Here is a 24,864-nt window from a genome sequence, read left to right as displayed (position 1 = left end):
TATGTCGAATAAGCTAAATAGACGGTTTATCCACTACATGCGAGGTGAGAGCGAACCACCGAGCCACCGCATCTGTTATTTTTAAATCGCTGCTCTACTATGTTGTCATAGTCTTTTTTCCACACCAATACGGGTAAATGTTGTGTGTTATTTAAGTCATAGTCTTTTATAAAGGTCACAAAACCCCCGCCGTCAAGGTCATACTCCTTCTTCAATGTTGGTAGTCTGCTGTTGGGTGTAATTGGATTCGGGACTGTACTGTTTCTGTGCATCTACTAAATTGGAACTGTAATTTTATGGAGCATATGCTACCAAGGGCCCGCAAACTCTATGTATGTGTGTGTGTGTTTATGAGCCGAAATTCAATTTTCAAGTTTTGCTTCGCACGAATATGTCGAATTAGCTAAATAAGGCAACATGCGAGGTGTGAGCGAATCACTGAGCCCCCACACCTGTTATTTTATTCTCTGCTCAACTATGTTGCCATAGGCTTTTTCATATCAATAAAGGTAGCCACTGTATGTAATTTAGAGAATGATAAAAGTGGTCGTAGAGGCTAAAAAATCAATTTGTCATAAAAGCATGTCTCATCCATAAACTGTAAGCCCTAGGTAAAAGCAAATATGATATTCGTAATCAGCATGTTTGGAAACCCTTATATAACGACTTTCATCCAAATCGGTTAAAATTCTCATAAAAAGGGCGTATTTCACATAAACAAAAAGACTTACGCAAAAAATATGATATTCGAAATCAGCATGTTTGAAAACCACTGTATATTGAGTTTCATCTAAATCGGTTAAAATTGTCTTAAAAAGGGCGTATCTCACATAAACAAAAAGACCTAGTTAAAATAAATATGGTATTCGTAATCAGCATGTTCGAAAACCCCTATATACTGAATTTTATTCAAATTGGTACTTCGGAAAGAAGTATATACAAAGTCTTACCCAAGTCGGTTATAATTGTTATAAAAGGCCCACCATAAAGTACACTATGCGTCATAGTCATAAAAGGCAGCAAAAACACCGTTGCCAATCGTGCTGCTCCCGCGTGTTACCGAATCGGAGCTGTAATGCTTTTGCGCACTCCTGTTATTTCTACGAAATTAGAACTGTAATTTTATTGGGCATGCGCTACCAAGTGCTCCGTGCACCATGAGCTTGTGTGTGTGTGTGTGTTGTTGTTGTTGTTGTTGTTGTGTTTTAATCTCGGATTCACTGTTTTTGTCGTAGAATAGTAAACGAGTGAAACGAATGGACTTTGTATGTTATTCAGGCGCCGCATCTTCATTTCTGCATGTGGTCATAGCCTTTCTAGAATATGTGTTGCGTAGGCTGTTGTTGTGCCTTACCCTTTTCTTCGTAATCTTAAAAGTCTTCTATGTTCGTAGTCGGGTGCAGCTTCTCCTGTGTTGCATATTCGGAACCGGAACTTGTACTCCAACTTTAGTCGGAACAGTTTGCTCATGCGCCACAAAATGCTCCGTAAACCATGTCTCTCTCTCTCTCTCTGTGTGTGTGTGTGTGTGTGAATGAAAAATAGACCAGTCTTTTATAATGGTCCAAGAAAAGGGATCGTAACAACCTACTCGTTGCGTAGTCTGATCTGGGGGAGCCGGTTCTGGTATTGGAACTTCAGTCGTAACAGGTGCGTACGCTGTTGCTGTTGTGCCGTAGCCTTTCTTGCGTACTCTTAAAAAGTCTGCTATGTTCGTAGTCGGGTGTAGCTTCTCCTGCGTTGTGTATTCGGAATCGGAACTTGTACTCCAACTTGAGTCGGAACAGTTTGCTCACGCGCCACACAATGTTCCGTGTGTGTGTGTGTGTGTGTGTGTGTGTGTGTGAATGAAATGTAGGTGTCTTTCAAGAAAAGGGGTCGTAGCAATCTACTCGTTGTGTAGTCTGCTCCGTGGAACCGGTTCTGGTACTAGAACTTGAGTCGGAACAGGAACCGGAACAGTTTTCTCATGCGTCACAAAATGCTCCGTAAACCAGGTGAGTGTGTGCGTGTGTGTGACGGAGAGAAAGATGGAAAGGAAACCACTGCTCTACAGTAGTAGAAAATGGATCGATCTGGAACAACCTGGCTCAACATAGGCCAACATCGCTCAACTCAGGAGCCCTTGAGAAATTGAGCACCTTACACCGTGAACCCACGGTCTTTTACGACCTCCATTTTAGGGGTGAATTTGTTTCCTTCTAAGAGCACTTTTTAAGGGGTGTATTCGTTCTCTTTTATGACCAATTTTTAAGGGGTGAACTCGTTCCCTTTTATGAGCATATTTTCCAACCCCTATTTTAATGTAACATAGCAGTTGGCCTAGTTTTCCACCCCTATTTGAACTCGTTTCAACCCCTATTTGAACTTAGCAGAGAATACATAAAACTAAGACAATAATGAGGGTGTATTCGTTCCACCCCTATTTTAACATAGCACTGATTTCGTTTAGCGCATCAGACAGAGACTACGAAACATAGTGAACTCGTTTTCATCCCCTATTTTAACATAACGAACATAGCAGAGAACAGGGGTGAACTCGTTCCCTTTTATGATCATTTTTTCCACCCTTAATTGAACATAGAAGAGAGTACGTTCTAATGTAACATAGCAGTTGGCCTATTTTTCCACCCCTATTTGAGCATAGTCCATTTTTAGGGGTGTACTCGTTCTAACCCTCTATAGCAAATAAATATAGTCATTTAAGAAGTGAACTTGTTCTAACCTCTATTTGAACACCATAGAGATTATTTAAAGATTGCTAAGGAATGCGAACTTCCGTGTTTTGTTATCAGTTACATAATAACTTCCGTCATATGTGGATAATTCTCATTACGTCATTCATCCGGATTTTAAAAAAACATTGAGCTAGTTATCTCTTCAACAGACAATACGGATTTAATAGTATAACTTGTCATTCAACGATAGGATTGAAAAAAAAGGAATCCCCGAACGTAATATTACGTAATGCAATCAATCACAAAGGTATATGTTGATCGCTCGCGGTATAACTTGTCATTCAACGATAGAATTAAAAAAAGAGGGGAATCTCCGACCGTAACTCATTCCTATTGCGCAATATTACGCAATGCATTCACACAGGTATAAAAGACTGACCGAGATGTTTTTTTGTAATCAGTTCCTTCTTGGTGTTTCAGGTGTAAAGTTATGATTTTTGTGTGTGTGTGTTTATATTATTAGTGTGGTTTTGTTTTTTAGGTAAGACATCTTATAACAATAATATCATATTATAAAAACTCACTTCAGAATTATTATAGTAACATTGGGTTATTTTTAAAAAAAATGGCAACAAAAAAGGTTAAACCAAATACCATCAATTCACCAACTCATACTCTATTTAATAATAATTTGAAAAAATCATTTTAAAATGTGATACTGTTTTAAATGAGGATAGTGGATGTTTTTTTAAATAATAAAAGAAAAGACTGTTTAGATATATTAAAACAGAAACAAACTAATACATCTTTTAAAGTAAATTTTTCTTTGGCTACAACTTTTGTAAAACCAGTAGATTTAGAAACATGTAGATTCTTTGTAAATAGTGGTAACGAAATTATTTTACCGAGTACAGATGTGAATTCTATAATTGAAAACTATTTAATAAAATTTTAGTTGAAGAAGAAAACAGAGCAATTAAGAAATCAGGGTGGTCTTTATGTTCTGAACCAAACCACCACTTAGAAATTAAAATCAGTAAATATGATCCCCTGTCAGCTTCATCTTTTATAAAATTACCTCAATGGATTTTATCTAAAAAGAATTGTTTTCTAAATATTCAAAATAATGATAATAGATGTTTTATGTATAGTATTCTAGCTGCTTTATATCCCGCAAAAGATAATCCACTGTGTGTGAATAATTACATACAATATAGTAATACTTTATTACCGTTATTTGAAAAAACGAATATAAAATTTCCCGTTGAAGTAGAACACATAAGCAAATTTGAACATATGTATAATTCTGTATTTACTAAGGAACAAATTTCTATTAATATATATGGCATTGATTATGATAATGAAACAATTTTTCCGTTACGTATAAGCGAAAACACATCTGTATTTAAACGTATAGATTTACTGCTTGTGAAGAAAATTGCAATAGTCATTATTGTCTTATAAAAAACCTCAATGCGTTATTGAAAAGTCATAAAGAGAAAACTTATGTAAAATTGCCTCAATGGATTTTTTCTAAAAAGAATTGTGTTCTAAATATTCAAAATAACGATAATAGATGTTTTATCTATAGTATTCTTGCTGCTTTATATCCAGTAAAAGAACATCCACATCGTGTGAATAATTACATACAATATAGTAATACTTTATTACCGTTATTTGAAAAAAAAACGAATATAAAATTCCCTGTTAAAGTAGAACCCATACCAAATTTGAACATATGTATAATTCTGTATTTACTAAGGAACAAATTTCTATTAATATATATGGCATTGATTATGATAATGAAACAATTTTTCCGTTACATATAAGCGAAAACACATCTGTATTTAAACGTATAGATTTACTGTATTGTGAAGAAAATTGCAATAGTCATTATTGTCTTATAAAAAATCTCAATGCGTTATTGAAGAGTCATAAAGAGAAAACTTATGTAAAATTGCCTCAATGGATTTTATCTACAAAATGTGTTATAAATATTGAAAATAACGATAATAGATGTTTTATGTATAGCATTCTAGCTGCATTATATCCCGTAAAAGAACATCCACATCGTGTGAATAATTACATACAATATATTAATACTTTATTACCGTTATTTGAAAAAACGAATATAAAATTCCCCGTCGAAGTAGCACACATAAGCAAATTTGAACATATGTATAATTCTGTATTTACTAAGGAACAAATTTCTATTAATATATATGGCATTAATTATGATAATGAAACAATTTTTCCGTTACGTATAAGCGAAAATATAGGTGTATTTAAACATATAGATTTATTATATTTAAACTCTCATTATTGTTTAATTACAAATTTAAATGGTTTAGTTAGACAACAGTTAGGTACTCACCGAACATTTATTTGTAGACGATGTTTAGTATCTTTTTATAACAAATCAAAATTAGATGAACATGAGAAATTATGAAAAGAACACACTCCAACCAAAATTAACATGCCGAAACAAGGAGAAGTTTTAAAATTTCGAAATTTGAAATTGTTATTACAGAATGATATGATAATAGTTGCAGATTTTGAAAGTTTATTAAAACCTATAAATAAACAAAGTGGATCTAGTACAATACAAATTCAGCAACATATACCATGCAGTTTTGGTTATATTGTATGTTGGAGTAACAAATATATGAAATCAGATTTAGTTATTTATCGGGGAGAAAATGTATCGATGAAGTTTGTCTGCTATGGAGAATGAATTAAGAAAAATCATAAACATATTAGATCAACAAAAACCATTAACACCATTAAATAGTTCTCAGTTACAGGAGCATAATCAATCCACTATATGTTTTGTTTGCGATAGTAAATATATGAGTAACAATAGAAAAGTTAAACATCATAACCATTTAACTGGTCAATATATTGCCACGGTGTGCAACAGTTGCAATTTGCAAATTAAACGTCAAAGTAATTTTATCCCTGTCTTCTTCCATAATTTGTCTGCCTATGATGCACATTTGTTTGTGAAAGAATTAGGTTGCACACCTGACAATATTTCCGTAATTGCTGAAAGCACTGAGAAATACATCACATTCTCTAAGCACTTTAATTTTAATGGTAGACCTATCGAGTTACGTTTCGTAGACCTATTTAAATTTCTTCCGTACAGTCTCGAAAATTTGATGTTAAAATAAAAACCTAAGCAATTCGTCTATACAAAGCAATATTTTTCTGATGATAAGTTCCCTTTAATTCTTCGTAAGGGAATTTATTATTATGATTACATAACAAATTTAGATACATTTAATGAAATTGAATTTCCTGAAAGAGAGGCATTTAATAGCAAATTGAATGGAACACAAATTTCTGAGACTGATTATCAATATGCAAAACTGATTTGGCGTGTGTTTAAATGTCAAATTTAGGGGACTACCACGATCTATATTTAAAATGTGATGTACTTCTCACTGCAGATGTGTTGGAGAATTTTCGAAAGACGTATTTAATCGCTTTTTGCATTGATCCGATTAATTGTTTTACTGCACCTGGGTTGGCATGGCAAGCCATGTTATATAAAACAAAAACTGAACTTCAATTTTTATCAGATATCAATATGTATATGTTTGTAGAAAAATCGATTCGCGGAGGTATTACACACGCTGTATTAAGGTATCCCAAAGCTAATAATCCTTACGTACATGATTTTGATGCGCAAAAAGAAAAATCTTATTTACTGTATATTGACATGAACAATCTGTACGGACTATCAATGATTGACTATTTACCATATGGTGGTTTTCGGTGGGAAGATAAAATTGACAATTGGCAAGACAAGAATAAAATTATTAATTGGCCCACGGATAGTGAATGTTTTTTTTCTAGAAGTGGACTTAGAGTATCCAAATTATTTACACGAATACCATTCTGATTTTCCGTGTGCTCCCACTAATGAAGTTCCACCAAATGGTAAATACTCAAAATTACTATTGACACTTAAATCGAAATCGAATTATATCTTGCATTATAGAGTATTACAATTTTATCTAAAACAAGGTTTAATATGGTAAAAGTACATAAAATATTATGGTTTCGTCAATCTAAATGGCTTGCATCTTATATACATGAAAATACTCAACGCCGTGCAAATGCTACAATTGAATTTGAAAAAGATTTCTATAAGTTATTAAATAATTCTGTTTACGGAAAGACAATGGAGAATGTATGAAAACGCATTGATATAAAATTAATTAACAATGAAAAAAAGTGTAAAAAATTAGTAGCGCAAGATCAGTTTCAAAATTGGGTAAAATTTGGAGATAATCTTGCATTATTCCATATGTTTAAAAAATCTGTAACTTTAAATAAACCGATCTATGTAGGAGCTACAGTTTTAGAACTAGTTCAAAATTAGCAATGTATGAATTCCATTACAATATAATGAAACCTCGATATGGAGATAAGATTAGCATTACTTACATGGATACTGACTCTTTCATTTACTACATTAAAACCGATGATATTTATAAAGATATAAAAGACATGAACGAGTATTTTGATACTTCTAATTATGCAGAAAATCATGCTTTACATAACACAAAAAATAAACACGTTTTGGGTAAAATGAAAGACGAGTTAAGTGGAGTTCCTATCATTGAATATGTTGGTTTACGAGCAAAAAAATATGCAATAAAAACTGATGAAAATAAGGAATTGAAAAAATGTAAAGGGATCAAGAAAAATGTAGTTAAAGAACAAATTACGTTTGACGATTATAAATCATGTCTATTTCATAACGATTCATAAAACACAATTTGAAATTAAAAGCAAATATCACAATTTAACAACAAATCAGGTAACAAAATTAGCGCTAGATCCGTATGATGACAAGAGAAAAATTTTAAGTTGTAATATACATACTGTTCCTTGGGGGTATCCTAATAAAGATTTAACATGTAAGATTTGTATATTGTAAACATGATAATTTTTTTGACATATTAGTGTTAAAAAATATGTCACAATCAGTTCGAGAACAAATAGTTGCAGAATTACATAAAAGTGCAAGACGAAACTATCCTCGAATACCCGTTATAACGAAAGGGATTCATGATTTATGGCAAGCTGATTTAGTTGAAATGAATAGTGGAAAATCGAAAGGTCTAGCAAAAATTAATCGAAATTTCACATATTTATTAACAGTGATAGATACATTCTCTAAATATGCTTGGGCTATTCCTGTGAAAAATAAAACTGGGAAAGAAATTACACAATCATTTATAACAGTACTGAGAAAAGCAAACAAAAGCCCTCAATTTTTACAAACTGACAGAGGTCGAGAATTTTATAATTCAGAGTTTAAGAAGGCGATGAACCAAAATAACATTAAACATTATTCCACGTACAGTGATGCGAAAGCAAGTATTATTGAAAGATTTAATAGATCATTACGTAATTTAATGTGGAGACAATTTACACTGCAGGGAAATTATAAAGGAATTGGCATTCTGCCGGAATTACTACATAAATATAATAATACTATTCATTCCACTATTAAAATGAAACCTATCGACGCTATTAAAAAAGAAAATGAAAAACATCTATTGACAAACATCTATTGCAAAAACTTTTCTGTGATAAAAAGAAAAAGTAAATTTAAGATAGGTGAATATGTAAGAATTAGTAAACTTAAGCGTCCTGGTTTTGATAGAGGTTTTACACGCAATTGGAGTACAGAAATTTTTCGAATTGCTAAAGTTTTCTTCACTAATCCTCCAACATATCACTTAGTACACTCAAATAATAAACGTATTGAAGGAAGATTTTACGGACACGAATTACAATTAACGAAATTTCCAAAAACATATTTAATTGAAAAAGTTTTGCGAAAGAAAAATAATAAGGCCTATGTGAAATGGTTAGGTCAGCCAAAAAGTGAAAATTCTGGGATCGATTTAAAACATACTATATTGTAAAAAAAGAAAAGTCAAGAATTTATAGGTGAAGCATGTCGTCACCAGTATTTCTTGTAGATTTTATAATTTCAAATGGTGAATTTTATATTTTAAATTCTAGCAACACTGTAAATTTTCGTTGCTTAGTTAAATTGTCATCGTCATCACGAGGTCTATCAGTATCACAAATAAAATGTATATTAAATCAAATTTGTTCTTCCACAAACGCTGTGTTTTTATGTAAAGGAGAAAAGAAAGCAAAATATTTAAAAACGCTATTTAAAATAAATGCAATATATCTGTAATAGAGATGGAATGGTAAATTCCTTTTACATGTATGGTAGCAGGTCCTACAGGCTGTGGAAAATCATATTTTGTTAAAACATTTCTTGACCATTATAGTAAGTTATTTAAAAATATTGTATGGTGTTATGGTGAATGGCAACCATTGTATGATACTCTTTCAAACTGTACGTTTAAAGAAGGTTTACCGCAAAATAATGAATTTCAAGCACACGATGGTCTACATCTTGTCATTATTGATGATTTAATGCGTGAGTGTGACCATCGGATTGTAGATATTTTTACTAAGCGTAGCCATGATAGAAATATAAGTGTAATATTTATAACACAGAATATTTTCCATCAACAAAAAGGAATGCGGGATATTTCGTTAAATTGTCATTATATTGTTTATTTTAAAAATCCTAGAGACCAAGTTCAAATTAATTGTCTAGCACGACAATTGTATCCAGGTAATACAAAATGTATTCAAGAAGCATATTAAAATGCAACTCGAATTGCACATGGTTATTTACTTTTTGATTTAAAACAAAATACTCCTGATGAGCAGCGAGTTCGAACAAATATCTTTCCAACATATTTTTTTAATTATGTTTATGTGCCTGTAAAAAAATAATTGCAATATGGTTTATATTCTAACAACTATTTGTGCTTTAATAGGCGTAAAAATGATTAGTAAGGAAAATGCACATTTGTTAAAACTTTTAGCAAAGTCAAAACCGAAAGCACGTAAGACAATTTTACAAAATGCAGATCCTGATTTAATTCGCTCTATTTGTGAATGTTCCTATAACGTATTACAGGGAAATGTTCCATTATATAAAACAGAGATAAATAATCTAAAAAGATATAAAAAGGAACTGAGATATTTGGTGAAAAAGGTCCGTCATTAAAACAAAAGAAAAAACGAATAATTATACAAAAAGGTGGTTTTCTTACTGCATTGCTTGCACCTATTTTAGGAAGTATACTATCTAGTTTAATTAAATAATTATGCAAAACACACAAAAACTTATTTTAATCTCACCAGAAAAATTACATCATTATCAAACGATATCTAATCTTGATGATGGAATGAAAGAAATTTTAAATAATAAAAGTTTAAATGCAGAAGAAAAATGGATAAGATATAAGAATTATATAAAAATATTTAAATATAATTCAAAAACGGCAGCAGTTACAACAACAGCAACTACTACTACTACTACGGAGGAAGAAGAAGAAGAGGATGAGGAGGAGGAGGATGAGGATGAAATAATATCTACTCTCCCTGAAATTTGTAAACGTAAAGCAAGACCTTTACTACGTAAATTGAAACAAAATCCAAATATTCAATGGGACGATAATGGAAATGTGAATATTAATAAAAAATAATTCCAGGTGTAAATATAGTGGATTTGATATCCGATTTTGTTAGATGTCGTAAGAAAAATATTTCAGTTGCCGACTGGAAACCTTTTGCTACATTATTAGCAAAAGCCAATATACCCTTAGTGTACATTGGTAATCCTCAACGAATAGATTATATTAGAAAACTAACAGAAGACGAAGAGGACGAAGAGGATGGTCCTCCACCCCGTAAACGCAAATGGTGTACTTATCAGCAATAATACTAATATTCTATTGTAATCTATTGATATTTTTTAGTATATAGAAAGAAAGAAAGATGAATGAGCCCTACTTTAATTATTACACACATCAAGCAGGAGGTGATTATAACGTTTATAAAGGAACAGCATATCAAGAAGGTTATGGCATTGGTAGTTTACTAGGAGGTTTATTTCGTACTGTATTTCCTTTATTAAAACAAGGTGCAAAAACTGTTGGTAAAGAATTGATACGTACAGGAATTAATGTAGCAGGAGATGTACTAGATAATAATATACCTATTGAAGAGTCTTTGCATGATCGATGGCAAGAAGCTAAAACAAATTTAAAAAATAAAGCTCAAAATAAATTAAATCAGGTGTTGGAAGGATCTGGAAGAAAAAGAAAGAAAGTTCATTTTAGTGCTGGTGTGAAACGGATAAAAAGATCCATAGATATTTTTGATTGATTGATTGATTATGGAGCAAAGTGATAGTTTTTATCTCACACTTCCTAGCAATAGTTCTATGAAATATTTTCCTCAAAATACTCTTGCTTGTTATACTACTAAATTATATCAACCTATTGTACTGGAGAAGGGAGTGTGGGAAACAGGTGTTGTTAAAGTACATTATACAAGTTCATTTTAGAATGTTTCCAAATAAACAAATAATATTTATTACCGTATCATGAATACAAAAAACTGGAACATAATTCAAATCTTACCAGGCCACTATTATCATGTTGATGATATTCTATCTCAAAATAATCATAAAAGTGATATAATTAATCTACAATTAAAAGTCAAAGCATCTGTAAAACGAATTGAGGTTAATAGAGTAATAAAAGATCAAGAGAAGCATATAGAAGTACGCTCATCTCCTGAACTAGCCAGAGTACTAGGTTTTGATCATATACAGCAGGAAGATATTGCAGTTGCTCATCATGCTCGTTATCCACCTGATTTACAAAAATCGCTACCTACACTTTTGTATATTTAATATATGTATATGTAAAAATACCGAGCTTGTAATAATGGACCTTCGTGGTTGGTATAAAACTAAAAGGGGCTTTTTTCTGCTTGCTATAAAAGTGAATAGGTCACACAAATTTGTTTTTCTCTGGTTTGTACAGAAAGTAGACCTTCTATGCTTTTTTAATTGTAAACAAAATTGATTCATTCTTCAATAGCTCACTCAAATGTAATAGCACATAAAGGTATAAATTGACCTTCTTTGCTTAAGCCACTCAAATTTATTCTTTCCTTTTTCTGATTGTTACAAAAGTGAATAGGTCACACAAATTTATTCCTTTGTTTCTTTAAATAGTACAACATGGTCAGGAAATTGGGTAGACCAAAAACACAAAAAGCTGTAACATGATGAGCTATTTAAAAATGGTATTTCCTTGCTTTTTCGGTTTGATACAAATTTTACAAAAAGGCATAAAATTCTAAGCCAGTTAAAAATGGTTCTCGTTGGTACAAAAGGAAATAGAACACCGCAATAAATGGGACGAAAAGTATAGAATGCTGATCCTTCGTCTCCTTTTCTGGTTAGTACAAATTTATACCTTCGTTTACTTGATTAGTACAAAGTGTTAATTCTTTCCTTTTTTCTGCTTGGCTAGTTAAAATGATCATTCTTTGATTTTTTCTGATTGGTACGAAAAGTAGTACAAAATGGTATAAAAGTCTGAGTTAGTTAAAATGGTACTTCTTCACTTTTTTTCTGGTTCATACAAAGCTAAATACTCCATTTAAATTTGAGTAAAATGGTTCATGTTCGCTTTCTCAAATTTAACCCTTCGTTTTGTTTAAATAATACAACATGCACTAGAAATTCTAAGCTAGATAAAAATGGCATTTCTCCTTGGTACAAAATGGAATAGATCACTTAAATTTATCCCTCCGTTTATTTAAATAGTTAATATGGCATATATTCGCTTCCTTTCTTCTTACTTTATCCAAATTAATTTTTGCGTTACAGAAATTCTGCGCTAGTTAAAAAGGTTTTTTTCGCTTTTTCTTTCGTGTATTTGAGTAGTACAAAATGGTATAAAATAATCAACAAGTTAAAATGGTTCTTCTTTGTTTGATATAAAAAAGTAGAACACCCAAATTTGTTCTTTCGTTCATTGGGCTAGTATAAAGGTACATTCTACGATTCTTCTGGTTAGTACAAAAAAAACAGGCCACTCAAATTTGCTCCATCGTTTGTTTAAATAGTACAAAAAGGTACAGAAATTCTCAGTTAGTTAAAGAGGGTCTTCTTCGCTTTTTCTGATTAGTACAATTTTGTTCTTTCGTGAAAATACTCGGCTACAAAATTAAATAGCTCACTCATATTTATGCCTTCGTTTATTAGACTAGTTTAAAATGATATAAAATTCGGTGCTAGCTAAAATGGTCCTTTTCTGGTTAATATAAATTTATTCCTTTGTTTGTTGAAATAATACAAAATGGTATAAAATACTCAACTTCGGTTTTTCAAATTAAAGAGCTCACTCAAACATTACTTCGTTTAATTGATTTTAGAGTTGACACAAATTATAATTCCTTTGTTTGTTTGAATGCTCCAAAGTGGCGCAATTTCTTTTTTTTCTCGGTGGTACAAAACTAAATACTCCATTGTTTATTTGAGTAGTAAAATATATAAAATAGTCCTTCTTCGCCTTTTTCTGAGCCAGTTAAAATGTCATTTCTCATTGGTACAAAATTGAATAGGTCACTTAAATTTATACTTTTGTATATTCAGCTAGTTCATATTTTTCTCGTTGGTATAAAAGTAGAACATCGAAATTATTCTTTCGTTACAGAAATTATGAACTTGTTAAAATGATCCTTCTTCGGGTTTTTTCTGATTGATACAAAAATAGAACATTTCAGTAGTTCAAAAGTTACATAAATTCTCAGTTAGTTAAAGTAGCTCTTCTTCTCTTTTCCAGTTGGTACAAAAATAAATAATCCACCTAAATTCCATTCATTCTTTACTTCTTTTTTTCTGGTATTCCTTCGTTTATTGGAGTAGTAGAAAATGTTATAAAAGTCTGAGTTAGTTAAAATGAACCTTCTTCGTTTTTTTTTTTTTTTGTTTATTTGAGTAGTACAAAATGATATAAAATTCTAAGCTAGATAAAATGGCATTTCTCGTTGGTACAAAATTGAATAGGTCATTCAAATTTATTCTTTCGTTTACTTGAGTAGCACAAAAATATTGAGCTAGTTAAAATTGTGTTTCTTTGATTTATTTTTCATCAATACAAAAGTAAATAAGCCACTCACTTTTTCTGCTTGATACAAAATTGAATAGATCACACAAATTTATCCGTTGCTCTGTTTACGAGTTATTTAACCTTTTGACCTTGATGGTCATTATTTTTGGAACTTGTAGTAGTTGATGAAGTATTACTAAATGTGAAAACAGCATCTCAATATTTGGCTCCGTTTTCGAGTTATTAGGTTTTAAGTATTTTGACCTTTGACCTCGATAATCATTATTATGGAACTTGTACTAGTTTATGACATCTTGCTAAATGTGGAAACAGTACCTCAGTATGTGGATCCATTTAAAAGTTATTTGGTTTTAAGTATTTTGACCTTTGACCTCGATGCTCATTATTTTAGAACATGTACTAGTTGATGACCAATTACTATATTTGGAAACAGCACCGCAATATTTGACTCCGTTTTCGAGTTATTAGGTTTTAAGTATTTTGACCTTTGACCTCGGTGGTCATTATTATGGAACTTGTACTAGTTTATGACATCTTGCTAAATGTGGAAACAGTACCTCAGTATGTGGATCCATTTTCGAGTTATTTGGTTTTAAGTATTTTGACCTTTGACCTCGATGGTCATTATTTTAGAACTTGTACTAGTTGATGACCAATTACAGTATTTGGAAAAAGCACCTCAATATTTGACTCCGTTTTCGAGTTATTAGGTTTTAAGTATTTTGATCTTTGACTTCGATGGTCATTATTTTAGAACGTGTACTAGTTGATGACCAATTACTATATTTGGAAACCGCACCTCAATATTTGACTCCGTTTTCGAGTTATTAGGTTTTAAGTATTTTGACCTTTGACCTCGGTGGTCATTATTATGGAACTTGTACTAGTTTATGACATCTTCCTAAATGTGGAAACAGCACCTCAGTATGTGGATCCATTTAAGAGTTATTTGGTTTTAAATATTTTGACCTTTGACCTCGATGGCCACTATTTTTGAAATTTGTAGTAGTTGATGACCAATTACTATATGTGGAAACAGCACCTTAATATGTGGATCCATTTTCGAGTTATTAGGTTTTAAGTACTTTGACCTTTAACCTCGATGGTCATTATTTTGGAACTTTTAGTATTTGATGACCAATTACTAAATGTGGAAACAGCACCTCAATATGTGGATCCGTTTTCGAGCTATTAGGTTTTAAGTATGTTGACCTTTGACCTCGATGGTCATTATTTTTGGAACTTGTAGTAGTTGATGACCAATTGCTAAATGAGGAAACAGAACCTTAATATGTTGCTTCGTTTACGAGTGATTGGGTTTTAAGTGTCATACAAAGGGCGTATCCCACATAAACTATAAGACCCAGATAAAAATAAGTATGATATTTGTAATCAGCATGTCCGGAAACCCCCATATACCGAGTCTCATCCAAATCGGTTAAAATTGTCATAGAAAAAGCGTATCCCACATAAACTATATGACTTAGGTAAAAATAAGTATGATATTCGTACTCAACATGGTCGAAAACCCTCATATACCGAGTTTCATCCTAATCGGTTCAAAGAGCGTATCGAATCGCTATGTTACATAGGTATTCATTGTCTCAAAATAGGGGCGCGTGGGACGTAAAACTCAAAGATTTCATTTCATTTTTTCAAAATAGAGGTTGAAAAAAAATCTTATGTAATATCTGCTATGGTAAAATAGGGGTTGGAAAAGTAATCATAAAAGAGAACGAGTACACCTTTTAAAATGTACTCATAAAAGGGAATGAATCTTATGTATCTGGTCTGCTGTGTGTTCGTAGTCTCAGTGTAATTTCTGCTATGTTCAATTAGGGGTGGAGAAAATGAATACACCCCCTGTGCTATGTCCGCTATGTTTCGTAGTCTCTGTTATGGTAAAATAAGGTTTGGAAAATAAGCCATACTCTTGTATTAGATCTGCTATGTAATCTGTGCTATGTTATAATAGGGGTTGGAAAATATGCTCATAAAAGGGAATGAATACACCGCAAAAAGGAGGTTGTTGTGTTTATTATCTGCTCTGCTATGTGTTCGTAACAACTATGTTGCATAGTCTTATGCTAAAGGGTTGAAAACGAATACACCTCTGCTATGTGTTCGTAGGGGTTGGAAAATATGATCATAAAAGAAAACGAGTACACCCCTAAAATGCTGTGTGTTCATAGTCTCAGTGTAATTTCTGCTATGTTAAAATAGGGTTGGAACATAAGCCATGCTCTTTTATTAGCTGTGCTATTTATTATCTGTTCTGCTGTGTGTTCATAGTCTCAGTGTAATTTCTGCTATGTTAAAATAAGGGTTGAAAAATATGCTCATAAAAGGGAATGAACACACCCTTGTTATGTTAGGTAGTCATGTTCTGCTATGTGTTCGTAATCTTATATGCTATCTGCTATGTTAAAATAGTGCTATGTGTTATCTGCTATGTTCAGAATAGGGGCTGGAAAATATGCTCATAAAAGGGAACGAGTTCACCCCTTAAAATGTGGTCATAAAAGAGAACGAGTACACCCCCTAAAAAGTGCTCATAAAAGGGAACAAGTTCACCCCTAAAATGGAGGTCGTAAAAGACCGTCTGCTTTGTTCAAATAAGGGTTGAAAAAAGTGATCATAAAAGAGAACGAATACACCCCTAAAATGGGCTCATAAAAGGGAACGAATCTTTGCTATTTCTGTTATGTTAAAAGAGAGGTTGGAAACGAGTTCACCGTGCTATGTTACGTAGTCTCTGCCATGTGTTCGTAGGGGTTGGAAAATATGCTCATAAAAGAGAACGAGTACACCCCTAAAATACTGTGTGTTCATAGTGTCAGTGTAATTACTGCTATGTTAAAATAGGGTTGGAAAATAAGCCATGCTCTTTTATTAGCTGTGCTATGTATTATCTGTTCTGCTGTGTGTTCATAGTCTCAGTGTAATTTCTGTTATGTTAAAATAAGGGTTGAGAAATATTCTCATAAAAGGGAATGAATACACCCTTGTTATGTTAGGTTGTCATGTTCTGCTATGTGTTCGTAATGTTATATGTTATCTGCTATGTTAAAATAGCGCTATGTGTTATCTGCTATGTTGAGAATAGGGTTTGGAAAATATGTGTGGTTATTGAGAAATTTTAGAAAAATGAAGCTACTGGGCCTGGGAAGCCCCGGTTGCCCGGATAAGGGTTAATATTTTAAAGAGTTTGGCAATGCAAATGGAAAATCGGTTCATTGCTTTTAACAACTAAGCAGACGTCGATTTTCAGGTCCGAATTCCCAGCTCATAAGATATGAATCGCTGTGCTAAACGAAATATGTCCTTTTCTTAAAGTTATTCAAAAATCTACACCATTGCGAAATCGATCCGGCGTTCGACTACAGGTAAGAAAAGCACAAATTTGTGTTTGTTCTATCGCAGGATGTCTTAACATTTGATGGTTCAGATTTAACCTTATTTCACATCTTAATGTTCGCTAAACTTAGTAGTATTTCATTCCTGGTGACCGTACAGGCTATGTCCAGAAAAATTGTCACGACTAAACAACTACAACAAGATTGCTTTCATGAGCTACGATGTGAAATCAGGTTATGGCTGGCCAACGGATTCATTACATAAACGAACTTAATCATTCTCAAGACAATATAAATCTTAAACCGTAAACTATGTTACATTACTAAAAGTTACAGCTTAACAACAGTCTTTGGCTAGCGAAACGATTTGTGAGTTAAGGTTGACTAAATAGATTGTCTTATGAGATGAGCTTGATATTTCATTTCAATGTTCCGTTACGAAATAAATGACTAGCAATGACTAGCCAAACGATTCATCATAATATATCAAATTTTATCCTTAATATTTCTTCAAGATAATTTAAATTCAAATCAGTAAACTAAAAGTCGTTAATCTGACTGCACTTTCAACTTTAGCAACAATTCACAATCTATGATGTATTCCGTTTACGTGATCACTTTCAATCTCTGTTAAGATTTTCGAAAAGTTTGAGTTTGAAAATTGTAGTTCAAAAATGTTTTTAATTCGAAATTTGAGTTTCAAATTTTGATTTTAAAACTTTCTGTGTTCGAAAATTTTTAGGTTGAACTTTGAGTTGGAATTATTTTTACTTCAAAAATTTAGATCGAAAACTTTTAGTGTGATATTTTGATTTGCAGCTTTTAAGTTCGAAACTTTCGAAACTTTGAGTTCGAAAAATATTGTTTGCAAATTTGGTTTGAAAAGTTTTTAGTTTTCAAATTCGGTTTGAAATTTTAAGTTCGAAAATTTTAAGTTTAAAAAGTTTCCTTCCGGAAAGTTTGGTTTGTTTTTTTAGTTTTAAAATTTTAAGTTTCTCATAATTTGTTTCAAAATTTTATTTGAAATCTTTTAGTTTGAAATCTTGTTTGTAAGATTTATTTCAAAGTTTGTTTTTTTATTTTATTTGAAATCTATTAGTTTGAAATTTTGGTTGAAAGATTTGTTTCATTTTTTTATATTTTATTTCAAAATTTTGTTTTGAATATTGTTTACTTTTTTGATTTTAAAATTTTAGTTCAAAAAATTTTTCGTTTCGAAAAGTTTGTTTAATTTCTTTTTATTTTGAAAATGTTTAGTTTTTCAAAATTTTTAGTTTTGAAAATTCTTGCACTCAGCGGAGCCGTTTCGAAAAAGAATCGGAGCAGTTTAGATTTTCAAAATCTGACAACATTGTTTCCATCAATGAAGCTCTTACCGATCAACAAAACGCTGAGCGCTTAAAAAATTGCTCGAACAATGAACAGATTTAAGCAAAGAATCATCCTTTCATTTAACCCACAAACGGAAACGAGAGGTACTAACTAGGTACAAAATCACATCATCCCATCCATTTTATCCTTCTCAAAGAATAAATATATCATTTCAAATTAAACCATTACACACTATTTGACAACTAAATACTGTATATGTTCAATATGCAATAACAAAAGAATGGCAATGATACTGACAAAGAATATGTAAGCATATGCAACACAATATAGCTGACATTTGCTTCTAAACATATGATTATAAGCCAATGCACGAAGAAGCTTTTTTAAACTTTGCAACATTTTTATTTAATCTGCGAACAAAAACGATATAAATTAATGGTGTTAACCAGGTCCGGAATCTACCATCTTTTACACATCCTAGTAATATTCAATAAACGAAAGTAGTAGTAGAAAAACCTGCGTTCTGCGCCACTAACCCTCTAACCACTTTCTCAGTCCCGCCTGAAGCAGACAACGAGTTTCCCAGTGCCGCCTGACACACTATGCCGGAAGACACAGGGAGGATACGAGAAATCGAGCACCTTACACCCTCCACCCACGGTCTTTTACGACCTCCATTTTAGGGGTGAATTTGTTCCCTTTTATGAACACTTTTTAGGGGGTGTACTCGTTCTCTTTTATGACCACATTTTAAAGGGTGAACTCGTTCTATTTTATGAGCATATTTTCCAACCCCTATTCTGTACATAGCAGATAACACACAGCACTATTTTAACATAGCAGATAACATATAAGATTACGAACACATAGCAGAACATGACTACCTAACATAACAAGGGTGTGTTCATTCCCTTTTATGAGCATATTTTTCAACCCTTATTTTAACATAGCAGAAATTACACTGAGACTTTGAACACACAGCAGAACAGATAATACATAGCACAGCTAATAAAAGAGCATGGCTTATTTTCCAACCCTATTTTAACATAGCAAAAATTACACTGAGACTATGAACACACAACATTTTAGGGGTGTACTCGTTCTCTTTTATGAGCATATTTTCCAACCCCTATGAACACATAGCAGAGGTGTATTCGTTTTCAACCATTTAGCATAAGACTATGTAACATAGCAGTTACGAACACATAGCAGAGCAGATAATAAACACAACAACCTCCATTTTAGGGGTGTATACATTCCCTTTTATGAGTATATTTTCCAACCCCTATTACAACATAGCACAGATTACATAGCAGATCTAATACAAGAGTATGGCTTATTTTTCAAACCTTATTTTACCATAACAGAGACTACGAAACATAGCGGACATAGCACAGGGGGTGTATTCATTTTCTCCACCCCTAATTGAACATAGCAGAAATTACACTGAGACTACGAACACACAGCAGACCAGAGAATATATAAGATTCATTCCCTTTTATGAGTACATTTTAAGGGGTGTACTCGTTTTCTTTTATGATTACTTTTCCAACCCCTATTTTACCATAGCAGAAATTACATAAGATTTTTTTCAACCCCTATTTTAAGACAATGAATACCTATGTAACATAGCAATTCGATACGCTCTTTGAACCGATTTGGATGAAACTCGGTATATGAGGGTTTTCGACCATGTTGAGTACGAATATCATACTTATTTTTACCTGAGTCCTATAATTTATGTAGGATACGCCCTTTCTATGACAATTTTAACCGATTTGGATGAAACTCGGTTTTAAGGGTTTTCGGACATGCTGATTACAAATATCATACTTATTTTTATCTGGGTCTTATAGTTTATAAAATACCTAAATTTTATTCATTCTTTACTTCTTTTTTTCTGGTATTCCTTCGTCTATTGGAGTAGTAGAAAATGTTATAAAAGTCTCAGTTAGTTAAAATGAAACTTCTTCGTTTTTTTTATTTGAGTAGTACAAAATGATATAAAATTCTAAGCTAGATAAAATGGCATTTCTCGTTGGTACAAAATTGAATAGGTCATTCAAATTTATTCTTTCGTTTACTTTAGTAGCACAAAAATATTGAGCTAGTTAAAATTGTGTTTCTTTGATTTCTTTTTCATCAATAAAGAATAAATAAGCCACTCACTTTTTCTTCTTGATACAAAATTGAATAGATCACACAAATTTATCCGTTGCTCTGTTTACGAGTTATTTAACCTTTTGACCTTGATGGTCATTATTTTTGGAACTTGTAGTAGTTGATGAAGTATTACTAAATGTGAAAACAGCATCTCAATATTTGGCTCCGTTTTCGAGTTATTAGGTTTTAAGTATTTTGACCTTTGCCCTCGATAATCATTATTATGGAACTTGTACTAGTTTATGACATCTTGCTAAATGTGGAAACAGTACCTCAGTATGTGGATCCATTTAAAAGTTATTTGGTTTTAAGTATTTTGACCTTAGACCTCGATGGTCATTATTTTAGAACTTGTACTAGTTGATGACCAATTACTATATTTGGAAACAGCACCTCAATATTTTACTCCGTTTTCGAGTTATTAGGTTTTAAGTATTTTGACCTTTGACCTCGATGGGCACTATTTTTGAAATTTGTAGTAGTTGATGAACTATTACTAAATGTGAAAACAGCATCTCAATATGTGGATCCATTTTCGAGTTATTTGGTTTTAAGTATTTTGACCTTTGAACTGGACGGCCACTATTTTTGAAATTTGTAGTAGTTGATGAACTATTACTAAATGTGAAAACAGCATCTCAATATGTGGATCCATTTTCGAGTTATTTGGTTTTAAGTATTTTGACCTTTGACCTCGATGGTCATTATTTTTAGAACTTGTATTAGTTGATGACCTCTTGCTAAATGTGGAAACAGCACCTCAGTATGTCGATCCATTTAAGAGTTATTAGGTTTTAAGTACTTTGATCTTTGACCTCGATGGTCATTATTTTTGAACTTGTAGTATTTGATGACCAATTACTAAATTTGGAAACAGCACCTCAATATGTGGATCAATTTTCGAGTTATTAGGTTTTAAGTATGTTGACCCTTGACTTCGATGGTCATTATTTTTGGAACTTGTAGTAGTGATGACCAATTGCTAAATGAGGAAACAGAACCTTAATATGTTGCTTCGTTTACGAGTGATTGGGTTTTAAGTGTCATACAAAGGGCGTTTCCCACATAAACTATAAGACCCAGATAAAAATAAGTATGATATTTGTAATCAGCATGTCCGAAAACCCCCATATACCGAGTTTCATCCAAATCGGTTAAAATTGTCATAGAAAGGGCGTATCCCACATAAACTATAGGACTCAGGTAAAAATAAGTATGATATTCGTACTCAACATGGTCGAAAACCCTCATATACCGAGTTTCATCCAAATCGGTTCAAAGAGCGTATCGAATCGCTATGTTACATAGTTATTCATTGTCTTAAAATAGGGGTTGAAAAAAAATCTTATGTAATTTCTGCTAAGGTAAAATAGGGGTTGGAAAAGTAATCATAAAAGAGAACGAGTACACCCCTTAAAATGTACTCATAAAAGGGAATGAATCTTATGTATTCTCTGGTCTGCTGTGTGTTCGTAGTCTCTTTGTAATTTCTGCTATGTTCAATTAGGGGTGGAGAAAATAAATGCACCCCTGTGCTATGTCCGCTATGTTTCGTAGTCTCTGTTATGGTAAAATAAGGTTTGAAAAGTAAGCCATACTCTTGTATTAGATCTGCTATGTAATCTGTGCTATGTTATAATAGGGGTTGGAAAATATGCTCATAAAAGGGAATGTATACACCCCTAAAATGGAGGTTGTTGTGTTTATTATCTGCTCTGCTATGTGTTCGTAACTGCTATGTTACATAGTCTTATGATGCTAAACGGTTGAAAACGAATACACCTCTGCTATGTGTTCATAGGGGTTGGAAAATATGCTCATAAAAGAGAACGAGTACACCCCTAAAATGTTGTGTGTTCATAGTCTCAGTGTAATTTTTGCTATGTTAAAATAGGGTTGGAAAATAAGCCATGCTCTTTTATTAGCTGTGCTATGTATTATCTGTTCTGCTGTGTGTTCATAGTCTCAGTGTAATTTCTGCTATGTTAAAATAAGGGTTGAAAAATATGCTCATAAAAGGGAATGAACACACCCTTGTTATGTTAGGTAGTCATGTTCTGCTATGTGTTCGTAATCTTATATGTTATCTGCTATGTTAAAATAGTGCTGTGTGTTATTTGCTATGTACAGAATAGGGGTTGGAAAATATGCTCATAAAATAGAACGAGTTCACCCCTTAAAATGTGGTCATAAAAGAGAACGAGTACACCCCCTAAAAAGTGTTCATAAAAGGGAACAAATTCACCCCTAAAATGGAGGTCGTAAAAGACCGTGGGTGGAGGGTGTAAGGTGCTCGATTTCTCGTATCCTCCCTGTGTCTTCTGGCATAGTGTGTCAGGCGGCACTGGGAAACTCGTTGTCTGCTTCAGGTGGGACTGAGAAAGTGGTTAGAGGGTTAGTGGCGCAGAACGCAGGTTTTTCTACTACTACTTTCGTTTATTGAATATTACTAGGATGTGTAAAAGATGGTCGATTCCGGACCTGGTTAACACCATTAATTTATATCGTTTTTGTTCGCAGATTAAATAAAAATGTTGCAAAGTTTAAAAAAGCAATCTTGTTGTAGTTGTTTAGTCGTGACAATTTTTCTGGACATAGCCTGTACGATCACCTGGAATGAAATACAACTAAGTTTAGCGAACATTAAGATGTGAAATAAGGTGAAATCTGAACCATCAAATGTTAAGACATCCTGCGATAGAACAAACAAAAAATTGTGCTTTTCTTACCTGTAGTCGAACGCCGGATCGATTTCGCAATGGTGTAGATTTTTGAATAACTTTAAGAAAAGGACATATTTCGTTTAGCACAGCGATTCATATCTTATGAGCTGGGAATTCGGACCTGAAAATCGACGTCTGCTTAGTTGTTAAAAGCAATGAACCGATTTTCCATTTGCATTGCCAAACTCTTTAAAATATTAACCCTTATCCGGGCAACCGGGGCCTCCCAGGCCCAGTAGCTTCGTTTTTCTAAAATTTCTCAATAACCATACATATTTCAAAGACATAAAATACTGAATTCTTCTATCTTTCGTCGAAGTTAAAATCATGAACATATCGAGTTGGTAAAGCTAATTTTTTTTATTTGAAAATCTTTTCCTGACGTAACCGGGCAACCTGGGCCTAGGAGGCCCCGTATAACTTTTGTGAAATTCCTTCCAAATATTAGATCAAATTGTCACATAATTATATATTGAACACGTGACTATTCTAACCTTTAGTCGGAACAGTATGCGGCTACAGACATTGAATTTTGAGTGTTCTGCACTTAAAATATATACTGGGCCTGACAGGCCCCGGTTGCCCGTTTACGTTACAAAAATGTCTGGACCGGATTTGCTATTCTGCTTGGCGGTTTACAAAAGCGTGACACGAAGTTTTGCTACTTGACAAAAATATATACCGGTACAATCTAGACTAGTCTAAACAGTAAGTGACAATAGGCATTGATTTTTTGTATTCTGCACTTAAAATATATACGGGCCCCGGTTGCCCGTTTACGTTACAAAAATGTCTTGCCCGGATAAGGGTTAAGTCAGCTTCTGTCATATTGAAATTGCATTAAAAAATCACATGCGGAGGCGATGACGACGAAAGTGTGGGAGCGGCTTCTTGCACAAGTTTCGTAACGAAATGAATTTTATTACTTCTGTGTCATAGTTTCTTCGTCATAGATGAAGAATGCAGAATTTGCAGTTTTTCTTTATGACATCATTCAACTCTGTCATATTGCATTCTCTCTCTTAAAATGGTGTTACTGGTGCTCAGTTACTAAGATATCAGTCCCGTGCTTGTAACATTGAACTTGTCATTTACTACAATACTGATTTCCTTCGGAACCGTGTTACCTAGTGATGCTATAATGTTGCATTGAATCCATTTTTTTCTGGTGTAAGAGGTTTTCAGTTCGATTCCTTTAGAGAGCTTCCCGTCGTTCTCATGGGATTATCAGTGAAATCATGTTCTTGTTTCATGAGAGATCTTGCAAGTAGTGAATGATGCTACATTGAATTCAATTTACTTGGTGGAAGAGTTTCCCTCATAAGATTGTAAATGAAGAAAGAAAACAAATGTTACGATACCATGGTTCGGTTTCCTTGTGTAAAAGAAATGAACGATTTATCTGTTTGATTTGATATTGTTTTGTACCGTGGTGCTGTAATAGGAGTCATTTGTATTAAATAACATTCATAAGAAGATCGATTCCGACTGAAAAAAACAATTTCATAAAAGTCAATAATGCATTTAATGCGAAAATGATTCTAGTTTGATCCTGCTGACG

Source organism: Thermobia domestica, chromosome 17, assembly GCF_964235325.1.
Source record: "Thermobia domestica chromosome 17, izTheDome1.hap1.1, whole genome shotgun sequence".
NCBI lineage: Eukaryota > Metazoa > Arthropoda > Insecta > Zygentoma > Lepismatidae > Thermobia > Thermobia domestica.
This window is presented reverse-complemented; position numbering follows the sequence as displayed.